The 23,469-nt window shown below is 36.8% G+C and overlaps 1 long non-coding RNA gene across 1 annotated transcript; it reads left to right on the top strand.

Moving 5' to 3' along the window:
* The first annotated feature begins 3,080 nt into the window (after positions 1–3,080).
* On the top strand, positions 3,081–22,946 carry LOC131403106 (uncharacterized). Its single transcript, XR_009219226.1, has 4 exons — positions 3,081–3,197; positions 12,401–12,464; positions 21,451–21,546; positions 22,784–22,946. It is a non-coding gene; the product is annotated as an uncharacterized LOC131403106 (long non-coding RNA).
* The last annotated feature ends 523 nt before the right edge of the window (positions 22,947–23,469 follow it).

Below are 23,469 nucleotides of genomic sequence, written 5' to 3' on the forward strand. Positions count from 1 at the left end.
GTTACAATTTTTTGTCTCTAGCGTTTCTTTTGGTTCTTCCTTAGGATTTCCCTCTCTCTGATTACACTGGCCATGTGTTCTTACATGATGTCTACTTTACCCAGGAGAGTCCTTATCATATTAATCATAGTTTTTTAAAATTCAGTCTGATAATTCCAACATCCTGCCATGTACTTGCTTTGTTTCTTCAAATTGTGTTTTTTTGTCTTTTGGTATGCCTTGATAGCCAGACATGATGTGCCAACTAAAAGGATCTGCTGTAAGTAGGCCTTTAGTGTTCTGGTGGTGAGGTGTGAGGGGGAGGGAAGCAAAGCACTCTGTAGTCCTATGATTAGGTCTCAGTCTTTTAGTTGCCTTATGCTTCTGGACTGTGGACTTTACAAGTGTTTCTTAGTTTTTTCTCTCCCCTCAGAGAGGACAGAATGGCTATGGTGGGCTTCCTTTTGTGGAAGGCTAGAGCTGGCTGGAGGTGGGTATTCCCCTTCCCCAGGTCAGTTAGGCTCTGATAATAGCCCAGCAGGTCAAGCTCTGCTTGACTGGTTGCCCCACAATGGCAGGCCTTGTTAAGAAAAACTGAGTGCTTTGGTGTCTCTCAAAATGGTTTCTTTTCCCCTCCCCCTGTTGGAAGCCAGAGAGGATTTTTCTCTGATATTTAGTATGGAAATCTAGTTGGACTCTTGGAGGTAAATCTCACAATATTGTGGGAACCCCCTTATGACTGGGTCCTCCTGGAGTTTTTAACTCTCAGTTTTTAACTGAGCAGTTTGTCAGTTACAGTTAAGGTTTTACTACCCCAGTGCTAGTTCCCAAGTTGGTTTCCCCCGTGAGTCTCTGCTCCAGGAAGCCGTGACTGCCTGTATTCACCTGTTGTCTTTCCAGTCATAGAGCAGCAGTTTGCTCTGTGTCCTCTTTTCTCTTATGGATCCAAGAAGAGTTGTGGATTTTTCAGTCTGTTCAGCTTTTTACTTGTTAAGACGGAGTGGAATGGCAGTTTCCAAACTGCTTACTTGCAGAACTGGAATGTAAGTGTTATTTTAGTTTTCCCCACAGGGCTTGTTAGCCAAAAATGCCTTTCTAGCCACCTGTTATACCAATTACACAGCCTGACCAGACTGCCTTACTTGGGCCTAACCCTGTTCCTAAAGTTCTTCTAAGAGGATTAAGAAAGAGGTATATGGACTATCACTTGAGAAGTTTATCGTGAAAGGAAGAAGGTTTGGATGGTTTCAAAGCTTTAAACATGGAGACCTGACAAAGTATAGCATATTTCCTGTATGTGTTATAGAATCTAAATAACTTGAAAGACCCTGGAAGAGGCAAAGACACCAGGTTTTGTGAAAATGGACCAGAGTTTTTATACAGGCAGGTTTTCCTTAGGGTATGTAGACACGGTAGCAAGAGGTTGGGAAAGCTAGGGAGACCCTCACCAATAATCAAAGTAAAAAAAAGTTTACTGTAGGTATGTACTGCTCCACTCTTGGGTAGACAAGTTGTGAGATAGATGCATGTTTTGTGGAAAGCCAGAATTATCTTATGTTCAGTTCTCTTTCTGTGAGGCCCCAACATCCTAGGTCCTTTTTGTCCACTGAAATGTGTGAGCTGTTCTTGGCCCTGAGGGCAAATATCTCTCTGTTGGGATGGAGAATGGAAAAGGCAGGTGTCAAGTGCCCCAGCTGTCTATCATTTGTAAGAGAATCTGGGTAGACTGCTCCCTGCTCAACTCTTGATCAATGTATATGTTGACTCTGGCCGTAGAGACTTTCCAGAGACGCTAGATTACAATGAAGAACCATTTTGAGGGGCTATGGTTTCCTCTGCTCTGATTTCTTTTTTTGTGTGTGTGAGGAAGATTAGCCCTGAGCTAACATCTGTCGCCAATCCTCCTCTTTTGGCTGAGGAAGATTGGGCCTGGGCTAACATCGTGCCTGTCTTCCTCTACTTCACATGGGACGCTGCCACAGCATGGCTTGACAAGCGGTGCGTCGGTGCGCGCCTGGGATCCAAACCCGCAAACCCCGGGCGGCCGCAGCGGAGCGCGCGCACCTAACCACTACGCCACCAGGCCGGCTCCTGCTCTGATTTCTTGATCAATTCCTTCCTACTGCTTTCTGTCTTCCTGTAATTTCTCAAAGTTTCTGGTCTACTGGTGGGACCTTACCTTGGTTTTCAGTGTTATTATTCTGTCATTCTGAAGGTATATACATTATATTAATTATGTGTGTGTAGGGTGGCAGTTGGGAATATATATTGCCACTTGAGAGGGATCTTGAGATGAAGGCTAGGCTCGATGCACATATTCAGTTTGTCTTATTGAACCAAACATGATGACTAAATTAAAAACCCTATAATCAGGACCATAGCCCACTTAAGATATTGCCTTTATTAAAATGACTAAAGTTTTATTAAATAAGAACTGACCGTAATCTTTGCTTTCCGTAGTTACTTCTGAGAGTGTAAACTTCATCAAATATTTGAAATCCTTACACGGAAGCTGTGACTCCTGACCTGTTGGTTGGAGCCTACCTCCAAGTGCAAGCTTTGAGTTTATAAGAATGGGTACCTATAGCTGTCGAAAAGGCAGGAGGAAAATTAGATTCCAGGAGTAATAGACCCAAGACTCCTGGTTTATTCAACATGGGACTGGCTCGTTGCAGAACTGAGAAATACCTTTTTATCTCTCAAGTTTTAGGCTTATTTAACATTTCATATGGCTATTTTAGATTCCAAATATTATTATCTAGTATAAAAGAGTGCTTTATGTTTTTCTTAATTCTTAAGATGCACAGTAGTCATGAACAGTAATAAGTGTATCATTGAAGAATTATCGTTGGAGCATTGATAGGATTTAAATTCTGTATCTGTACGGTATAATATTAGGTTCTCATTTTAAGCTTTATATTTGAAAAGCCGGGTATAGCAGAATATTAATAGTAATGTAATAATCACAAGAGTTTCAACATGGTAAAAAAGTGCTAGTAGGCAAGTATGTATTTGGTTTTCAAACGGTATCTAATTGTTCTTATCAGTATCGAAAGATCCTGTTACTGCATGTGTCCTTATGTTTTATTTCGTTTCTTTTAGGTCTCTTTTATTCAAAACCTTGTATTTTGTGTAGAAAGAGTTTACCGTGTGCCTGATTTTGGTGTCTGGGAAAGAGGAAGCAAATATAATAATGGCAGCACAGAGCTACATTCGAGGTAATTTGTTTATTTCTAAGGGTTTTTTTTTTTTAATTTAAATGTGTGGAATTTGAATATGAATAAAAATCAAAAGTATTAGATGGGAACTGTGGTTTCTATGTTAATTTCATCTCTTTTTTTTTTTTTCTATGTGATGCAGATGAAATTCACTTAAAATTAAACCAGAAGAGTCTGCTCTCAGTGCCGATAAACAGATGCAGGAAAGGAGCAGGGTGTCTTTCCCAGCCTCCCGTGGTGTTGGTACATGCATATCAGCCTCCAGTCCACGGCTTGGCCTTGCTGCTCAGCCAAGTCATTTTCTTTTTCCTCTTTACAATGACACTCTTTGAAAGATCAAGGAAATTAAAATTGCCAAACACCTATGTATATACATTGCATGTAAAATTCCCTTCCATGTTATAGAGCTGATTTTTGTCCTAATCAGAGATACTTATACTCTTCATATAAAACTTAACATTCATTGTTTTCTCTGAGAGGTGTGGTCACCATCTTGAGCTGTGGTTTAGGGGGTTTGAATAAACAAGAATAGTTGATAACTTATGTTAGTAGTTTGTGAATTTCCTTTACTCTTTAGGGTGAGGGAAATAGCTTTAATGACTGATTGCACCTTTCAGATGTTGTAAATTTTTGCCCAGGAGGTCATCTTTTAACTAAAAAGTGTAGCTCAATGAGTCCTATCCATTTCACACTAAAAGATTTAAGAATTTAAAGGTGATTAACTATAGGTCAGTTTACATCATTGAGACTTGAAGTAGAGAAACAGTTTAAGAAACACTGGTTAAGAGGAATCCACAGCTGTATATTTTTTTGGGTAGAAGAACTAATCACACAGAAAACTAAGCCAATATAAGATATAAACTAAGATATAGAAACTGGCTCCAGATCTCTAGCTGTGTATCATCTCCATGCCTCAGTTTCTTCATCTATAAAATGAAGATAATAATAGTTTCTACTTTATAAAGTTGTTATAATGATTGAGTTAATATATATGTAAAGCATTTGAATACCTGGCATAAGTGAGCACTAGAATACAAGTGTACTCACACATTTAAGAATATTTTAATAACAAAGATTGAAACAAAAAGGACTTCAGTTAACTCTGGGTTAACTAAAATACAAACATTTTTCTGTAAGTTTTATGATTCATATGAGGCATTTTTATAGTGCACAGCAGAATAGTAACAATCAGTGAAGAAGTCAGTGAAGTGGAGAAATAATTTGTGGGAAAGTTCAGTTCAGACATTAAACAAATTCTGGCAAATATTAAAAATAGGAAGATAATGTTATATTTCAGCCATAATCCAAATTAAGTTCTCAACATTTTCCAGATTATCAAATTACAAGAAAGAAAGTGGATTTGATTAGAAAAGGTGATTTTTAAAAATTTACCTTTCTAGCATTTATGATTTATCAGACCTTTTATCTGCGTTTTAATAACCGTTTGATACATGCCAATGTTATCCCACTGACATTATTTTCAGTATAAAATATTTGGAGTAGCATTTTTTCTGTTTATAAAAAGTGTAGTAAATTCAGAAAGAACCTTGGGTGAAAGATACCATCCTCGAAAGTGAAGGTGTTGGAAGGTTTCTAGTGAAAAAACAGGCTCCAACTTGTTTTCTTGTAACTAAGGTGCTAATCTTTAATTGAACCATTAAGGATTTTATTTCAAGGCTTGGAAGATCATTATATGATGTTCTTTGCTACCTTTTGCATGCAAAATTAATCTTAATTGTAGCAGGCCAATTCTATTCAAATGGATGGGTAATGAAGTTTGCCATTAGGTTTGGATGACGGGTTTTATACATTTAACATTGATCTTTTAATTTTCTATGGTATAACACTTTACAATTCTCCATAAGAATTCTAAACATTTTTTTCAAATGTGTCTGACCTCAGATCTCCACAAGCCTTCTTGGATGTGTCACCTCTGGTGCCAAAAGGGTCTATTTTGACACTGCAGGCGGACTTGGCACTGACGGACGCAGCGATAGCGGTAGTCGTGGGAGGCCAGTATCTTTCTGTGCTCAGGCCTGGGTAGTGGAATGTGGAGCTGCTGCTTAGCCTGTTGCTGCTGTAAGACATCCCAGAACTGTCTGTGCCTGGTTGGATCTGATCCTTACTGCTTAGTGCAATACCCTGTTATCTCCTTAAGCTGTCCTCCTCATTTCAGACAGCCTGAAGTAGTCTACAGTAACTCTTGCTGTAAGTACCCACACCACCCTTTTTGCCTTCTGGCTTTCTTTGCCGTTCTCCCTCTAGCTGTGTACTATACGGTCCTCCTTAGCAGGAGTCAGAGAAGAGACAGAGCACAATCTGACTGTTGCCTTGGTGCTCACTAGGGCCTTGGCCAAAGCGACTGGCTTGGTGAATGTTCCTTTCTTCCCTTATCACACTGGGCACATCCCTTCTAAGCTGCAACTTGATCAAAGAAGGTTACCACCCCTAGGCCCCCAAAAGGCACACATAGTATTCCGAAGTCAGAGCCTCCCTTTTCAGCATCCATTCTCAGTGGTCCTTTAATAATTGCAATCTGTGGCACTGTCCAGTTACAGAATATATTTTATTTAGGTCGGGCAGGGAACATTATTGCCTTTTATACGGGAAGAAACTAAGGTTTAGAAGGTTTAGCGATCTCCCCCCGACCCTGCCTTTAAATGATACACCCCAGTAAGTAGTAGAATCAGAACTGGATTCCAGGTGATTGGCCTCCAAGTCCAAAGTTGTTTCTGCTCTTTCACGTTGTATTTTCAAGTCTTAAAAAGTTTTTCTAAAGTTTGAAAGAACAGTAGGGTATATGCTCTTGGTGAAACTGTTATAAGTTTCAAGTATATCTTTGTTTAGTAATCAGTACAGCTTGATTCAGCTTAATGCTTTGATCAGACCCTTCCTGATCTGCCCTTTTCAGCCCCAGGTTTGCTGGTATCCCTTTTAGTCCAAGTTTTTGAATTATTTAGTATTTCTTAGATAAACCCTAGAATTTTTTTCTGAAAGGTGATCTCTTTACATTTATCTGAACCGCATTCTAGCAGCTGCCTCACCCTTTTCAGGGCTTTAGGAAAAGGATCCATTGCTCTAGGCTCACTATGATTTTCTTGAAATGTTTCCTAAGCAAGTGTTCCCTGCTTTCCTGGTTTTTCTGTTGACTTGACTTTCCTCAAGTGACATGCTCCTTTCAGTTTCTCCCAGGGTGTCTGGAACTGTGTCAGCTAATTCTCCTCTTTTCTCTTGTTCAGTCTCTAACAAATGCCTATGTATTTTAAAATCCTATATTATTTGATTTAATTACATTTTCCTCCATATATCTTTTTGGTACCTATTTATTGTAGCACTAATTCTTAACCCCCAGAATTACGTATCCAAGTAGTCTTCTCAGCTGCTCCAAGTTGAATTAAAGTATTTTAATCTTTATATTTCCCCTTCCTCATTTATGTGAGGATATTCCTACACCTTGGGACTACCTTTAAACCAAAATTCTTTGTTTTGGAGAAGAGATGAGTCATCTATAAGATGTGAATTGAACCTTCACCAAGACTAACTTTGAATTTTTTGGCTGTTGGGAAGAAAAAGGAAAATTGTACTTAATAACTTAGTAATGTGGATATCTGCCCAAATAGAAAGAAAAGTTTTTGAAACATTAACTCCTAAATAGAACTTTCTATTTAATAGCATAATTTCCTTTTTTACTTTGTTAAATCTAATATTTGCGGTACAAAGAAGACTGTAGAAGCAAAGAGAATTTAGAAATTTAGATCTGATTTTTCAGTTTTTTTTTTTTTTCATGGTTTTATGTTCTATTCGCTTGGCTTTTCCAATAAAGAAAGCCATCACTAAAATATCAGATAAGTAACCATCATATCACCACTTTACTCAGTTTAAGATGTTTTTAGTGACCATTTTATTCCACACAGTGCTTGTTATTTAAAGTAACTACTTAATCTTCTTAAATCATTTTTGATGTTCCAGTCATTGAACTATGATAGAAGCAACTATCCCTCCGTTCTGCTTCATTTTATGTATTTTTGCTGTACTGAACAATTCATCAGCACCCATTAAAACTATAGTCCTGTCAAGTTCTTGCTGTTTCAGGGGATATGATTGGGTGGCTCAGGGAACTAAAGCATAGTGTTAATGAGCAGGAGGATGTGAATTTAGTTCTCATGCTTGTCAATGAATTTTTTGGATTCTGTGGTGGGTTGTCAATCACTGAGTCCAAACCCATCATCTTTTCTAGAAAAGCTTTGAAATATGCAACAAACCACTTTTATTACAAACTATCTCCCAAGCGAACATCACTTCATTTTAGCCCTGTTAAATGAATGTTAAGGTAACACTTTTCAAGACCAGATTGGTGAATGTTCTACTGGTAGTATTCACCTAATATTAATATATTCAATAACTAATTATAGAGTAATTTAATTTTCTGAGAATGTCTTGTGCTAGTAAAATATTTTTAACTCTTACAACAGTATGTATTATATTTGACAGTAAAATGTAAGATCACATTAGGAGTATGTTTGAGTTTCTAAATAGCTTGCTGTAGCCAGAGATTTAAATAACCAGTGGATAATAAAGTAACATATTTGTGAATTTCAGTTAAGTCCAATTATTTAACCAATTGCATTGGGAAAGAAAGTTAAAAGAGAAAGAGTTCCACATTTACTCTAGTCCAGGTACAGTGTTTGTTTTTTTTTGTAATGCTTTATTTAGAAGACAATTTCAAAATTCATCCTTTAGCTGTCTTGTTAAAGACAAAACCTTGAGTTAGCTACATCGTGTATCTCCTCCAGTGCAGTATTTCTTTTGGATATTTGCCTTTTGAATAATTTATTTATTCTCGCTTCTCAAAATACTACAAACAGTCTTCATAACACATGTACGTCACACTGTAAGTGGAGGTTTTCTGGTATTACTCAGTTAAATGCATGTAAATGTTTGTGCGTTGGGGACTATAAGGGAACTCCTAGGACATCAGGAACACATTCTTAAGCAAGAACACCAGTTGACGATGGATGTTTTTGCATGAACTGTCAGAATAGATGACCCCTAGGGGCTCTCCTAACCCTTAGGTTCCAGGAGTCTAGAATTCTTATGCAGGTACTATTTGGTTTCCATTTGGAGCATGCAAGGCTGAGTATGATTGGCCTACTTATTCTGGGTACGTGATAGAATTAGGAACCTGACTTAGGTTCTTTTCTGGTTACCTATTGTTGCCAATAAACTACCCCCAAATTAGAGGCATAAAACAACAACAATATTTTATTAGTATTAACTCTCATAGTTCTGAGGGTTGCTGGGCTAAGCTAGGTGGTTCCTGCTCAGGGTCTTTTATGCATTTTCCGTCAGTTGTGGGTGGGGTTGGAGTCAGCTTGATGGCTTCCTCACTCAGGTATCGGAATGTTGACTGGAACCTTGGCAGGAGCTGTCTGCCACAAGACTTATATGAAGTTTTTTCATATAGACTTCCTCACAACATGGTGGCTGGGTTCCAAGGTCCAGCGTCACAAAAGAGAGGGCCAGGTGGGGGCTGTATTGCCTTTTATGACCTAGCTTTAGAGGTCATGCAGTATAACTTCCACCACATTCTATTTGTTAGAGTCAGTAAGACCAGGCCATATTCTAGTGAGGGGAATAAGAGTCCACCTCTTGATGGGAAGACTGTCAAAGAATTTGCAGACATGTTTTAAACTGGCACATATTTTTCGCTTGGACTTTATTCCTTCAGGTTCTAGGCCTTGTCATTTCTCTGTTTTCTTTTTCCTACCTTCCTGTGGGTTCTTCAGCATTTTTTAGAATTGCGTATTGATTTATCTGTAATGATTTTGAAGGTATCTTTTTGTATAGCTTTTTAGCGATTGCTCTAGGTATTACATTATATATATAAACTGAGTGTACCGCGGTCATTATTTCACCCACTGGAGGCAAATATAGAAGTCTTACCTCCATTTATGTCTTGTTACGCTCCCCCATTTATATTATAGTTATCATAAATATTTTTCCCACATGCATTTAGAACCCACAGTGTTACAACTGTTGCTGTAATTGTCAAACATAATTTATAAAACTCAAGAGGAGAAGAAAAGCCTATCGTGTGTACCCATATTTTTGCTTACTATATTTTTTCTTCCTTTTTGATTGTTCCAAGGTTGATTGGTTGGTTGGTTGCTTGCAATCATTTTGTTTTGAGAATTTACTTTAGTCATACTTTTAGGGTAGATCTACTGGTGACAGATTTCTTATTTTTCTTTCATCTGGGAATGTCTTGTGTAAATAAATAAACAAATAGGATATATTTACTGGTATAAGATTCTGGGTTGACAGTTCTTCTGTTTCAATGCTTGAAAACACTTGCGCCACATCCTTTTAGCCTTCATGGTTTTTGGTAAGCAATTCATTGTCATTCCGTTGTTTTTCCCCTATAGGTAAAATGTTGTCCATGGCTACTTTAAAGATTTTTTCTTTGTCTTTAGTTTTCAAAAGTTTTGATGTGCCTAGCATGGATATATTTATTTTATTCTGATTGAGTTTCACTCGCTGCTTGAATCTGTAGCTTTTTGTTTCTTGCAAATTGGGAAGTTGTCTGCCATTATTTCAAGTACTTTTTTTTTTAGCTCTGCCCTTTTTCTTCTCTCCTTGAGGGAGTCCAATGACATGAATGTTAGATCTTTTGTTATAGCCCCAAAGGTCCCTGAAGCTCTCTTCGTTTTTTTTTTCTAGTCAATTTTTTTCTCTTTTGTTCTGATTGGATAATTTCTATTGTTTTATCTTCCAATTTGGTTATTGTTTCCCCTTTCTCCCCCATTCTGCCATTGATCCTGTCCACTGAGCTTTTAATTTTTATTATTGTAATTTTTCACTTGTAAAAACTTTGTTTACACTTTTCTGTTTCTTAGCTGAGGCTTTCTATCTTTTCACTTGTTTCAATCATATTTATAATTGCTCATTGAAGAATTTTTATTATGGCTGTTTTAAAATCTTTGTTAGATAATTTTAACATTGCTTTCGTCTCAGTGTTAGCATCTATTGATTGTCCTTTTTCATTCAGTTTGGCTGGGTCTGGTTCTAGACATGATCAGTGATTTTTGATTGAAATGTGGACATTTTGAGTATTATGTTGTAACACCCTGAATCTTATTTTAACTTTCTATTTTAGCTATATTTTTTTGGCACCACTCTGCCAGGGGAAGGGGGCAGGGTCATCACCTCATTACTACTGGGTAGGAATGTAAGTCTAGGTTTTTCTTTGATATCCAAGATGGAGACTCTTCATTGTTGCTGGGTCCAGTTGGGATGCCTAGTTCCCCAGTAGGCCTCCACTGATACCTCCTTGGCTAGGAAGGATAGGAGTGCCTCATTACTCATTCCCAGTTGGCCTCTACTTATGGAACAGGGAGAGGATGTGGCCTCTTTGCAGCTGGGCATTAGTGAAAGTACTGACTCTCCATTGGACCTCCTCTGATGCCATCCCAGCAGGAAGGGTAGGTTCACCTCATTACTGGCAAGCAGGTGTGGAAGTCTAGGCTTTCCGTGTGTTCTCCACTGACGCTGAAGTGTGAGGGGGGAGACTTCTTAACACTCATTGGTAATGAAAGTCTTGGCTTCCTTCTTGGACTTCTCTGACACCACACGGCAGCTGAGAGGGTTGCAGGTTGGGTGCAGTTCCTTATTATAGACTCAATGTAGAAGTCTAGGTTCCCCACTAGCCTTTACAGGAGTGAGTGGGGGTAGGGCCACAGTTTTCTTTTCTTGAGTGGTTCTTCTCTAAATTTTAAACTGTCTAAATTTTGAGTGGTTGTTGTCTATTGTGTTTTGCTAGGCTATCCTTTTCCTGGTCCTTTAGCTAGAGAGAGCAGGCTTTTGTTGGGGCTTTTTTTAATACACCTACTGGCATTTCCTGGTTTTTGGCTTCTTTAGCTCTAAGTCTGGTATATTGGAGGCAAAAAGGAAACTCAGGGAACTTACCAAGTGTTGTTCCTAGAATCCTAAGGCTCCTAGCCAGTCTGGCTTTCCATCTTTCTGAGGCTTTTTATTTTTGTTATGTGATGTCCAGGGTTTTTTGTTGTACTTAGTGAGAGAAATAGGGAAACTTATGTCTACTCCACTTCCCCATCCATGTATTTTAAAAGGTTTCCCACCTATTTACTATCCTGTATTAAAAGTAATGCATACTTGAGAACATTTCATGTAAACAACCCATTGAAAATGTAGATAATGATGATTCGAATAGCTTAGAACAGTGGTTCTCAAATTTAAAGTGCATTTAACCCCCTGGGGGGCTTTTTAACACTGATTGTTGGGCCCCACTCCTGGAGAGGAGTGAGAATTGGCATTTCTAACAAGTTCCCAGATAATGCTACTGCTCTGGGGACCACACTTTGATAATCACTCCTTTAGAGAAATGCTGAAATGATGACTGATCATTAATTTTAAATGATATTAATAGCATATGCATTTGCTTTTAATAAAAACAGAAAAAATGCAATAAGTAAAATAAACTGGATATTAGATCTAAAATATTTAAATGTTATTTATAAGATGACAGTCATATTTTTAATGAAATTTGTCTTCCCATTTTCCAGCACTATTGTATGTGGCATTTGAGAGGGCAAAGGAGTACGTATTTTATTATAAACAGAACAATATAGCAAAAAATGAGAGGTATGATGATCAGTTGTTTTGTGAGCATAAAGTAATGCCTATTTTATTGGACTCTAAGCAAAGAGTATTTGAATGGGTATATTAAACCCCACTCCGTGGTAAGTGTATGATGTGCAAGAACTTTTTTTAAGGCTCAGAGTTGATATCAGAAAAGCTCTTTTACATTGATCTGAGCTAATGATGCGCAACCTTGTTATTACTGTGCACATATTATAATATACCTTCCTCTAAAGTTCATCTTTTTTTTTCTTGAGTTAGTGAATATAAATGATACTGGAATTAAAACTACTCCCATCAATAGTATGACCATTTGCCTAGATCAAGGTGAACTTAGAAATATTTTTCCCAGAAGATCACTAACTATAAAAAAGAGAAATTAAAATAGTGAAATGTCAGACTGCGATCTCTTAGACATTATTCTTCCTACAGAAGTTGTTCTAAGTTTTAATAAAGAAACTTACTTGTGAATATTCATCAGATAATGGTTCTTATTTTGTAGCCAGATATATTAGAGTTATAAAGTATTTCCTTTTCTCTTTTAGCTCTGTTGGCTTAGCAAAAGCAGCTCTAGAAGCAATTAATGGATTCAACCTCTTTGGCAACCAGGTAAAAAAAACAGCAATAGTAACAATAAACTGTGATTGTTTATTTGAATTATGTTTTTAATTAATTTGGCCATTCATTAACCAAGTTGTTCCTTATGATCAGAGAATGTCTGAAATTTATGTGGCAGACCATGGTTGAACAGACTTTCCTTTGAATATGATTTGCCGGTTAAATTTTAGTTTTCTAACTAAAAAACATTGCTTAATTAGAAAAAAAAAAAAATCTCTTCATAAAGAATTCTCATTGTCTTTGTTCCCTAGCTTTTTCCTCAGGTCTCTTGTTGAGCTTTCACAGTTTTAAATATTCCTAGCCTTATATATCATATATTTTCCATATTAGTTCTCATGTTGGTTTCAACTTAATGTAAATCTTATGTAGAGGGGAATTTGTGTAATATGTGCAGCCAAAGAATTGGAAATTTTAATCCTAGCTTAACCCTCAACTGGCTGTAATTATATGTCTAAATCTCATTTTCTTCGGGATAAAAGAGAAATCCTAAGGGTTGCCTTAAATTTTCTTAAAACAAGATCTTTAACAAGTTTCTGCACCCAATCAAGTGACCGTGGATTGAGTTGTCAATGAAAGGGAATAAAATGTAGGAATACAGGTTATTACTCTGGATCAAGAACTAGGCTAATTGTCTTTAGCAATTTTTGTAAAGATTCTTAAGATGGGAGGGCAAAGGCGGTTTCCAGCTGATATTATAATTAACCTTAAGTTATTAAAATGCTTGGTGGTCTAGTGGTTAAGATTCAGCACTCTCGTTGCTGTGGTCTGAGTTCGTTTCCTGGTCAGGGAACCTCACCACCCATCTGTTGGTTGTTATACTGTGGCAGCCATGTGTTGCTGTGATGCTGAAAGCTATGCCACTGGTATGTCAAATACCAGCAGGGTCACCCGTGGTGGACAGGTTTCAGGGAAGCTTCCAGACCAAGGCAGACTAGGAAGAAGGACATGACCACACATTTCTGAAAAAATTGGCCATGAAAACCCTATGAATAGCATTGGAGCATTATCTGATACAGCACCAGAAGGTGAGAGGATGGAGCAAAAAGACCAGGCGGGGTTCTGCTCTTTGGTACACAGGGTCACTAGGGGTCGGAACGGACTTGATGGCACTAAAAACAACAACCAATTAAAATGCCGAGTCAGTAAAAATACATTTTAGAAAGTTATGCAGATATGCAAAAGGTAACATGGTTTTTGTTATGGCAATTGTAATACTATGTACCCGAAGTCTTGAATTTAAGAAAGTTTTAAGTTGAAGTGTTATAGTACAACTGCCTCTCTTTCACTCCCTACATCCACAAACTCACTTCTGTTCTCACTCTAACTTCCTCTTGGAGGATGGACTCTGCTTACATCCAGGACATGAAGAATGAAGAATGAACATAGACATGAACGGATTGGGAAGAGGGGAGCAGCACCTTATTTTGGGTGCCCAAGACTAAATCGCCCACTTCCCACACTCTTCCTCCTCTCTCAAGACCTCTGGCTGGAGAAATGGAGAGATCAGAGCTCATGGGGGTTTGAGGGGTGTGAGCCTATCGAAATCATGATTATTAATATTATGCCTCTCCTGGAGATTCTTGGTGCCTCTGGCACTGATCTCTTGGCTTATGTCAACATTTCTTTCTCACTGGAAGAGTCAACATACTCATGGAAGTCCCACATGTATCCTTCAGTACTTCTCATTTCCTTTTCACCCTTGCCTCACTCTCAGTACATTCATTTAAATTAGTGTGTACGTGTGTATGTATGAATTTGTGTGTGTATATGTGTGTGTGTATGTCTGTGTTTGTGTTTGTGTATGTATATAGGTATATTAGATAGATAGGTAGGTGGGAAGGAAGGAAGGAGTATGGCATAAAGGTATAAAGGCATAAACATGGCATAAAGGTATGGCATTGTAGCATTATTTACGATGGCCAAGATATGGAAACAACCTAAGTGTCCATCGATGGATGAATGAATAAAGAAAATGTGGTAAATATATATACAATCATGTGGCGCATTGCGATGTTTTGGTCAACAATGGACTGCATATATGATGGTGGTCCCATAAGATTAGTACCATGTAGCATAGGTGTGTAGTAGGCTATACAATCTAGGTTTGTGTAAGTACACTCTGTGATAGTCACACAATGATGAACAGCATACAGTGTGCCTAAAAGCACATTTCTCAGAACATATCCCCATCATCAAGTGATGCATGACTATACAATGGAACATTATTTAGCTATGAAAAAGAATGAAATCTTGACATTTGTGACAACATAGATGAACCTTGAGGGCGTTATGCTAAGTGAAATAAGTCAGACAGAGAAAGACAAATAGCATATGATCTCACTTATATGTGGAATCTAAAACAACAAAACACCAAGCACATATATACAGAGAACAGATTGGTGGATGCCAGAGGTCGGGGGTGGAGGGTGGGTGAAATAGGAGAAGGGGGTCAAAAGGCACAAACTTCCAGTTATAACATAAGTCATGGGGATGTAATGTGTATCATGGTGACTATAGTTAATAATACTGTATTGCATATTCGAAAATTGCTAAGAGTAGATCTTAAAAGTTCTCTTCACAAGAAAGAAAATTTTTGTAACTATGTACGGTGATGGATGTTAACTAGACTTATTGTGGTGATCATATTGCAGTATATACAAATATTGAGTCATTATGTTGTACACCTGAATCTAATATAATGTTATACGTCAATTATACCTCAATTAAAAAAAAAAGAATGGCATTGTATTTGGAGTCAGGAGACTCACTGTACGCTCTGTACTCCCACTAGTGAGTTCTGTGACATTGGCTAGTTGTTTACCTGTCTCGGCTTCCTCAACTAAAAAAATAGAGATAATGATACTAGGACCTAACTCAGAAGGTTTTCATGCAAATAAAAAGCTTAGTATAGTGCTTGGCAAAGATTAAACCCTCAATAAATATTATCTCTTGTTATTGTTAATGAAGTACTGGTAATGTTAAAGAACGGAAATGAAGAGATTGGACTGAAAAGCTTCTAGAGAGTATTTCAAGGAGACTTAGAGGAGTCATGGACTAAATCAATAGTGTTACAGCAGCAGTCTGGAAAGATACAGGTCTTGCTCTTCTGCCTTCCATGGCATACCAAGTAGTGTGCTGAATGGAGTTTTGTGTCTAGGTTGGACATTATAAGGTATTGGTCAGCTCTTTTTTGCAATCGTGCCATCTCCTTTGATGTCCCTGAGTCTTAGTGTATGTTGCTTATGTGTCTGGTATATATACTACATATATGCCTCCACCTACATAGAAGCCCACACGTATACATGCTACCTTTCCTAACTACCCATGTTTCAGGGCTCTGTCTTCAGCCTACTTTTCCCAGGAAGCTTTCATAGATCTCTTAGCCATAACTCTAAAAGCACTGAATTGCTCTACTATACTTTCTGATTCTGAGTTATAAATATACTGCTAGAATTGTTCCTCAGCCATAATGTCTCAGTCTTGGCTGCACAGTGGAATTATTTGCAATACTGATTGCTGGGCTCTACCCCTGGAGATTCTGATTTAATTGGTCTAGGGGGAGACCTTGGCCTTGAGATGTTTCCAACTGCCCAGGAATTGTAATGTTCAGCCAAGGATGAGAACGACTGCTCTAAGCAGAGTTAATATTGACCTTGGTTAGCTCATGTCCATTCCCAGCAGAGCTGTGTGCCAAATGTTTGCCGAGTTGACTATTCGTTGAGTATTTTGGATGGAAATATAGACAAATAATGTCTTATTCCTTTAGCCACATAGATGTCACATGTTGCAAGTGGAGCTCTCCATGTTCCTTTTTTTTGGATAATATCAAACAGTATCCTAGTTTTACCAATTCCCTTTCATTTTTGTTTCTGATGTGGAGAATTACAGAAACCTGACTTTGTTAATGTTAAAATTCCCACCTCTACAGCAAAGTTAAAAATATACCTGCTAAATAGTAGCACATTTAAGAGTGCATATGATCTTTTCAGTGTTTAATCATTTTATCATATTGCTCCATGTCCTTCAATGGGCTGTGGTCTAATTAGAAGTCAGTGGCTGGGAAAAGAACTGATGTAACAAAGAAATGTTTTTATTCAAATGAAAACCTATAGAAACCTCCTCAAGATTTGAGGGATTTCAGATCAGATGAATATTCTCAGCTATTTCCAAAAACTGTTGATGTAGTGTTTTAGAAGACCTGATCATGTGTCTTTAACTAAATTAATTTAGAGCTTTGAAAAAGTACACCTATTGATCGCAACTCAGACAATCTTAGATCTTTGGAGCTGGAAGGGCCCTTCTCTCAAAATGAGTGGTCACAGAGTTGAGGTGGCTTTTCACTGGTCATGCAACAAAGAGGCAGAACAGGAATTAAACCAAAGCCACTTGGTAATGAATCTGGAATATCAACTATTAGTACAGGAAATCTTAAATCTTGAATGCTTTCTACCTTTAGAGGTGAGAACTGTGCATTTGCTTTTGAAAACTTTTAAGCCATTTTCTTCTTTTTTAAAAAATTTAATTTTTTTATTGAGGTGTAATCAACATATTAGTTTCAGGTGTACAACATAGTGATTCAGTATTTGTATATATTATGAAATGATCACCATAATAAGTCTAGTTAACATCCAAACCCACACGTAGTTACAAATTTATTTTTCTTGTGGTGAGAACTTTTAAGATCAACTCTCCTAGCAACTTTCAAATATGCGGTACAGTATTGTTAACTGTAGTCACCATGCTGTATATCACGTCCCCATGAGTTATTTATTTTATAACTGGAAGTTTTTACCTTTTGACCACATTATTTTCTTCTTAATTGTTGAACTTCTGAATGAGACATCCACTTGGCAAACAGCGTGAAAGGCTTGCCTTTTGCCCTTTTTGTGCTTCAGTGTATGAGATAAGATAAATGTTAATTTTTATTTTTATGGAAAATTGTTGGGTGGAATAAGCTTTTAGCTTTGATAATGGTTATTATGTGTTCTTACACTTCCTTTCTTCTTTTTTTTAAAATGTCAGACTTGTCTTATTATTCAAGGAAAAAACCTTATCATTTAAATCTTCCCTGTGAAAGCAAGTTATTTTTCTTTGGCAGAAAATATCTAAGAAGAAAATGTGATAAAATGGCCTAATGTCTTTAGTGATAAGTTTATAATAAAGGCTAATTTGGAGCATTTAGAAACATACTCATCAATATGAGAATCACATATTTCATCATACTTTCAAATATATTCTCTATAAATATAGTGACATATATAATATTTAAGTGATATTTGACACTATTTAAATAATAATTTTTAAATAAATTATAATTCACACTCAGCAAATGTCATAGACATGCTAAGCAACAGTTTTGTGGTTCCTGGGTCTGAGTCTCAGCTCTCCCCTTTCTGAAACCCTAAGAATTACTACTCAGGTTCACCTCGCTCTGTAGTTGGAAAGTTCTTTTAACGCATGTGAGTAGAATCTTCTGTAGAAAAGAGAAGCATGGCTTGTGAGAGGGGCTGCTGGAAGCTACTGTTGGGCCAGTAAGTAAAAGTTGACTATTTACATGCCCATTGCCACCACAGCCATGATGCAGAGGGGTAATTCCCATCAGTAAATATCCTTTCTGTAAGAATCCTGCTCTCCAGGCTCTGCCACGGAGCTCAAGAACAGCTTAATGCTGAACTAGGGAAGAAAGTCTCCTGATGGTAGTTCTGTGGTATGATTTTGCATTCAGAAGAACAGAAATCATGTGTAGTAGATACACTGAGTGGGTTCATCTTGTTTTATGCTTTGATGCTATGTGGCAGCAAGCCTATTAGCTCAGGTTCAGAGAAGTGATTGATGGGGTAAAGAAAGGCCCAGACGATCCTTCAAATCATTTCCCTTTGAATTGAGACTAAAGAGATCAGCAGTGTCTTATGGTCATAGATGTCACCCTTGGCTTTAGGTACCATCTCAAAAGTGTTTGTTGCAGTCATGGAGTCTGAGGTAGATGGTTCAGTGCAGCTCTTCCCCACCATTGGAACTCAAGTCCCCATGACAGTGGTTAGGTTGAATCATCTTCTAGTGTATTTACTAGAAAGTAGTCATAGAAACTCAGTTTGGGAATACAGTTTGAGCTATCAGTCTTAAAATATGCTCTGTAGATGGAGTCAGGATATGATGGTAGAGTTGTGATAATTTCAGGAAATGGAAGATGAAAATAAAATATACAGTGTTAATCAGATACTTTGGAGTGACATATACATATAAAACATCCTTTCATATTCCTGGTTTTGATTGGAGAAATCACAATACTGACAAATGAGCTGAGGCCAGAATCTAAAAGGTAATGACTAGAGAAATTGCTCATGTTATGCAGAGCATTCAAAGCAATGCAGACATATCAAACTTCCTTTGAAATTTGCAGGCATAAAATTAATGTGTCTGATGATTTAAAGTTGGTGATAATTAATTCCATAAGTAGGGTCTCCTTGATGACTTTCTTAAAAATTTGCTTCTGAAGAGGAATAGGTGCCCATGGTCTTAGGTGAATTTTATGGTGAATTTTATCTTCCTGTGAATCTTGGCCCTATGCCTAAGCATGGTATATTTTTTAAGAGGACAGCCACACAATATAGTTAACTAGCATTTGCTCTCACTGTTAAAATCCAGTAATATTATGAAATTATTTTTCCCTTTGTGCATATTTCTTAGAGGCTGGCAGAGGAAGAAACCTGAACAAATACTTTGATGAATTTAGATAAATAAACCATTTATTCGTGGCCAGAAAATAGAAATTGGCTTGTTTATATTAATCAGATAATGGCAAGAATTGCCAAATTTGCTATTTCACTTCATTATTTATAAATTACACTAGTTAGATTTTATCTTTTAAAAATTCAGTTCAAGGCAGACTGATTTGGCATGCAATTAACTTTATTAATTATGAGCCTAAAGATAAATTATAAGTCCTGTTATTTTGTGTATTCACAGGCTCCCAACATCTCATACCTATTCATTTCTCTGCTGTTTGTTCTAACTACCCTGCCTGCTCCCCTTCCCACAAAAATTCAGATCCTAGCTTTGGTCCTTGCCTTCTCCATGAAGTATCCCAGGTTCCCTATTTTGTTTTTTTTATGTTACCTTTAGAGATTTATTATCATTATTATTCTCTCATCTAAGCCACTCACTTGGTACATAGGCCCATATCTTGGTACATCGTCATGTATTGCCTGCCATGTGCAGTCTTTTTGTTTTGTTTAATATTCATCTGGTTAGGACTGAATATCACCTGGGTCAGCTCCTTGAGAGCAGAGGTCAAGTTCTATCTTGTTTTCCTCAAAGCAGAGAACACATCACTCTGACAGTGGCAGATACCGCATGAAGCTTTGTTGAATTCAATTTTGTCAGTGGATATGAAAACTAGGGAATTTCAAATAATAGAAAGGACAGTTTAGTGTTAATCTGGTTGTAGAATGACAGCCTCACTCATTTCTTCTTCATTTATTAATTTACTCGTCAGAGTTAAAACAGATTTAAGAAATGATATTATGAATGAGAAATCATTCTATTTTTTTTTTTTTGGTGAGGAAGATCAGCCCTGTGCTAACATCTGCCAATCCTCCTCTTTTTTTGCTGAGGAAGACTGGCCCTGGGTTAACATCTGTGCCCGTCTTCCTCCACTTTATATGGGACGCCGCCACAACATGGCTTGCCAAGCGGTGTGTTGGTGCGCGCCCAGGATCCGAACCGACGAACCCCATGCTGCCGCAGCGGAGCGTGCGCGCTTAACCACTTCCACCACCGGGCCGGCCTGAGAAATCATTCTATTTTATGAGCTAATACTCATGTATGTACGTGGGTTAACAGGAAAAATGTACATATAGTGAGTCTGATATTTGGAGGTAGGGCCTAGTACCACTAGACATTGAGTTTCAGTCTAGGTGATTGATTTGAGGTATTTTAGTTTCAGAGTGAATGCGTCTTTGAAGTTGGTGAGAATTAGAATGATAGTTCTCTTCTTCCCTTCCCCATGTGTTTTTCTGAGTATTCTCTTGTAATGGAAGCTGTATTTGTATTCCAGTTTCATTCTCTGTGTTTTCAAAATGTTTAGCTCCCCAGTAAAAGAACAAAGCTATGTTTACTTATGGCTATGCTCATAAATACGGAAAGCACTAATGGCTAAATATTAAATTTTTTTTAACTTGGTTAGCAGACCAATTGACATTTTTTGTTACACCTGTCTTTTTGTTCAAGTTTTTTGGCTCTTACTTGAAAGATATTTTTTATTGTGGGAAATTGTATAACTTAGTGGTTAAGGTGTGGGCTTCTGTGTTAGAGACTTGATTTTGAACCCGTGCTCTATTAAACTAAGATTTAGCATCTTTTTCAGTAAAATGGGGATAATAATCCTCTATATATGGGGATTAAATGAGATAATCCATGTGAAGCATAAAGCACAGTGCCTGACACACAGTGAATATTAGCTTTTATTTGCATTTTTATTATTTGAGATTCTCCTGTCTCTATATTTTAATCAAGTAGTTTTTATATCTATAATTCTAGATTGTATCTAAATTTGCTTAGTTTGATCATATAATCAACATTCTTTATTAGGACTGTACAATTCAGATTTTGTGAACTCAAATTGGTTCTTGTTTTATTCCTTGTCAAAAATGTGAGTAAACTATTTGTATTTTTATTAACATGAATATCCTTAATTGATTAGGTATCTTACAATCAATACATTTTGATTTATAAGAAGACTGAGGAGAAATAGGGAAATGTAAAAATAACATTTTTTATGATTATAAAATAAATGTTTATTGCAAGAAATTTGGGAAGTGCTGAAAGTATAAAAAAAGAAAATTAAAATCTTCTGTAATGCCACTCTCAATGCAACCAGTGTTAGTGTTTTTGTGAAATTTCTTACAGTCAAAATGCCCAATGTTCTACAAGTCGTTTTTTCTTAATTTAGGAAATGTTTTTCTCTTTCTTGTTCCAGGGCTGTTCTTGGTCGGTTATATTTGTGGATCTCGATGCTCACAATCGCAATAGGCAAACTTTGTGCTCACTCTTACCCAGAGAATCAAGATCTCATGTGAGATATTTTTATAATAAATTAATAAGAGCTATCGTTTATGATTGTTATGTAATTTTGTTTACTTTTCTAAGAATGTGTTCCAGAATGTTAGAGGTTGCCAGCAGAGAAGAGAAGAGAGAATAGACGTTGCCTCTCACTTGCCTGGTCTGTGGAGGTCTTGTTCAGGAAGTGAGCAGAGCTGTGGACACAGCTGCTTTGTCTTTCGAGTCTTTTGTAGAACAGGAGAAAAGTAGACCTTTTATTTTTTCAGGAGGGAGTAGCAACATTATACCAAAATGAATTTTTTTGTCACAGAATATTAGAAAAATATTTTTCATAATTTATATTCCTTTTGAATAAAATTATTTTTCATGCTTCTTTTCTCTCATTCGAGTCACAATTTTTTTTGGCTGATAAACTTTTATATGCCTATAGTACGCAATTGCGGATTTTTATAGGGGTTATTTATGGCTCTATTCTTAGAAAACACTCAAAATGGAATAATTTAATTATTTAAAAATAACTGTTTTATAGAAGTAATGCAGGATTATGATCAAAGAAAAACAAAACCCACAAATAAGCAAGTAATAATAATATAATATCCACTCGTTATTCCACCACTCAGTTATAATCTTAGGGTGACAACATTTGTGTTTATATGTTTTTATATATTTTTATATACATATATACTTTTCATTTTATAATACTGGGAGAATATTGTTCATAATATTTGATAATCTGGTTCTATGAATGGACATGATTCCAGATCAATAAATGTTTCTACAATATAAACTTTAATGGCTGCTAATTTACTTATCTAATTGTTGGACATTTAGATTGTTTTGTGTTTTTCACTGATACCAAAAAATTGTTATGAGAAACTAAGTTTTAATGATTAGTTATTGGTGTTAAATTTTTACACACTGCCTTAATTAATATCTTAAAGTTTGAGTCCAGTGTTGAACCTTGAAAATACTCCTTATTGGTGAATAAAGTTTTATCTCCTCTGTAAGCTTCACTAAACCATACCATATAAGCGTCTGTGTGTCCCTTGTAGCACAGCAATCTCACTGTCAGTTAAAGACTTTTATTGACTTATTTATTGACTTATTTCTTATTTACTTACCTTTTATTATCTATTCCTTATTTATTGACTTATTTTTATCGGCTTTTCATCTCCATGATTCTCCTTGGGCTGTGTTGATCATATCACTGCAGGCACTTACAGTCCCTTCTTTTTTTTTATTGCTGCCAGAACACAGATGCTGCCCTGCTCCCCTGCATCACTTATCCTGCATTTGCCCTGGATGATGAAGTTCTGTTTAGCCAGACACTTGATAAAGTGGTTAGAAAATTAAAAGGAAAATATGGATTTAAACGTTTCTTGAGAGATGGATATAGAACATCACTGGAAGATCCCAACATACGCTGCTACAAACCAGCTGAAATGAAGGTATCAAAAACTATTCCCTATCAGGGCATAACAGAGTGGTCAAAAGCACCGATTGAGGAGTCAGACTTCTTGGGTTTGACTTCTGGCTCTGCTACTTACTAGCTGTCTGGCCTTGGGCATGTTAATTAACCTCTCTGTGTTAATATTCTTCATTGGTAATATAATAGTACCTACTATTATTGGTCCTATTATTGAGGTTCTTGTGAGGATTAAATGAGTTAGTATATGTAAAAATGCTTAGATCGGTGCTTCGCACATCGTAAGCACTTGATAAGTGTTAGCTCTTACCACCAGTGAAGCCCATTTGCTCATATGGAGCCATATTGATTCATCGGGTGAATAATTCTTCTTTCACACTTTCAGAACTCTGCCTGCCTGTTTCATACCATTTGTCTCATGTAATAGAAAATATCTATTTGTGATCCAATTTTCAATCTGTTAAGCAAATGCTCTTTTTTTTTTTGTTTCACTTAGACACTTCCCTTTGA

This window comes from Diceros bicornis, unplaced genomic scaffold, assembly GCF_020826845.1.
Source record: "Diceros bicornis minor isolate mBicDic1 unplaced genomic scaffold, mDicBic1.mat.cur scaffold_55_ctg1, whole genome shotgun sequence".
Classification (NCBI taxonomy): Eukaryota; Metazoa; Chordata; class Mammalia; order Perissodactyla; family Rhinocerotidae; genus Diceros; species Diceros bicornis.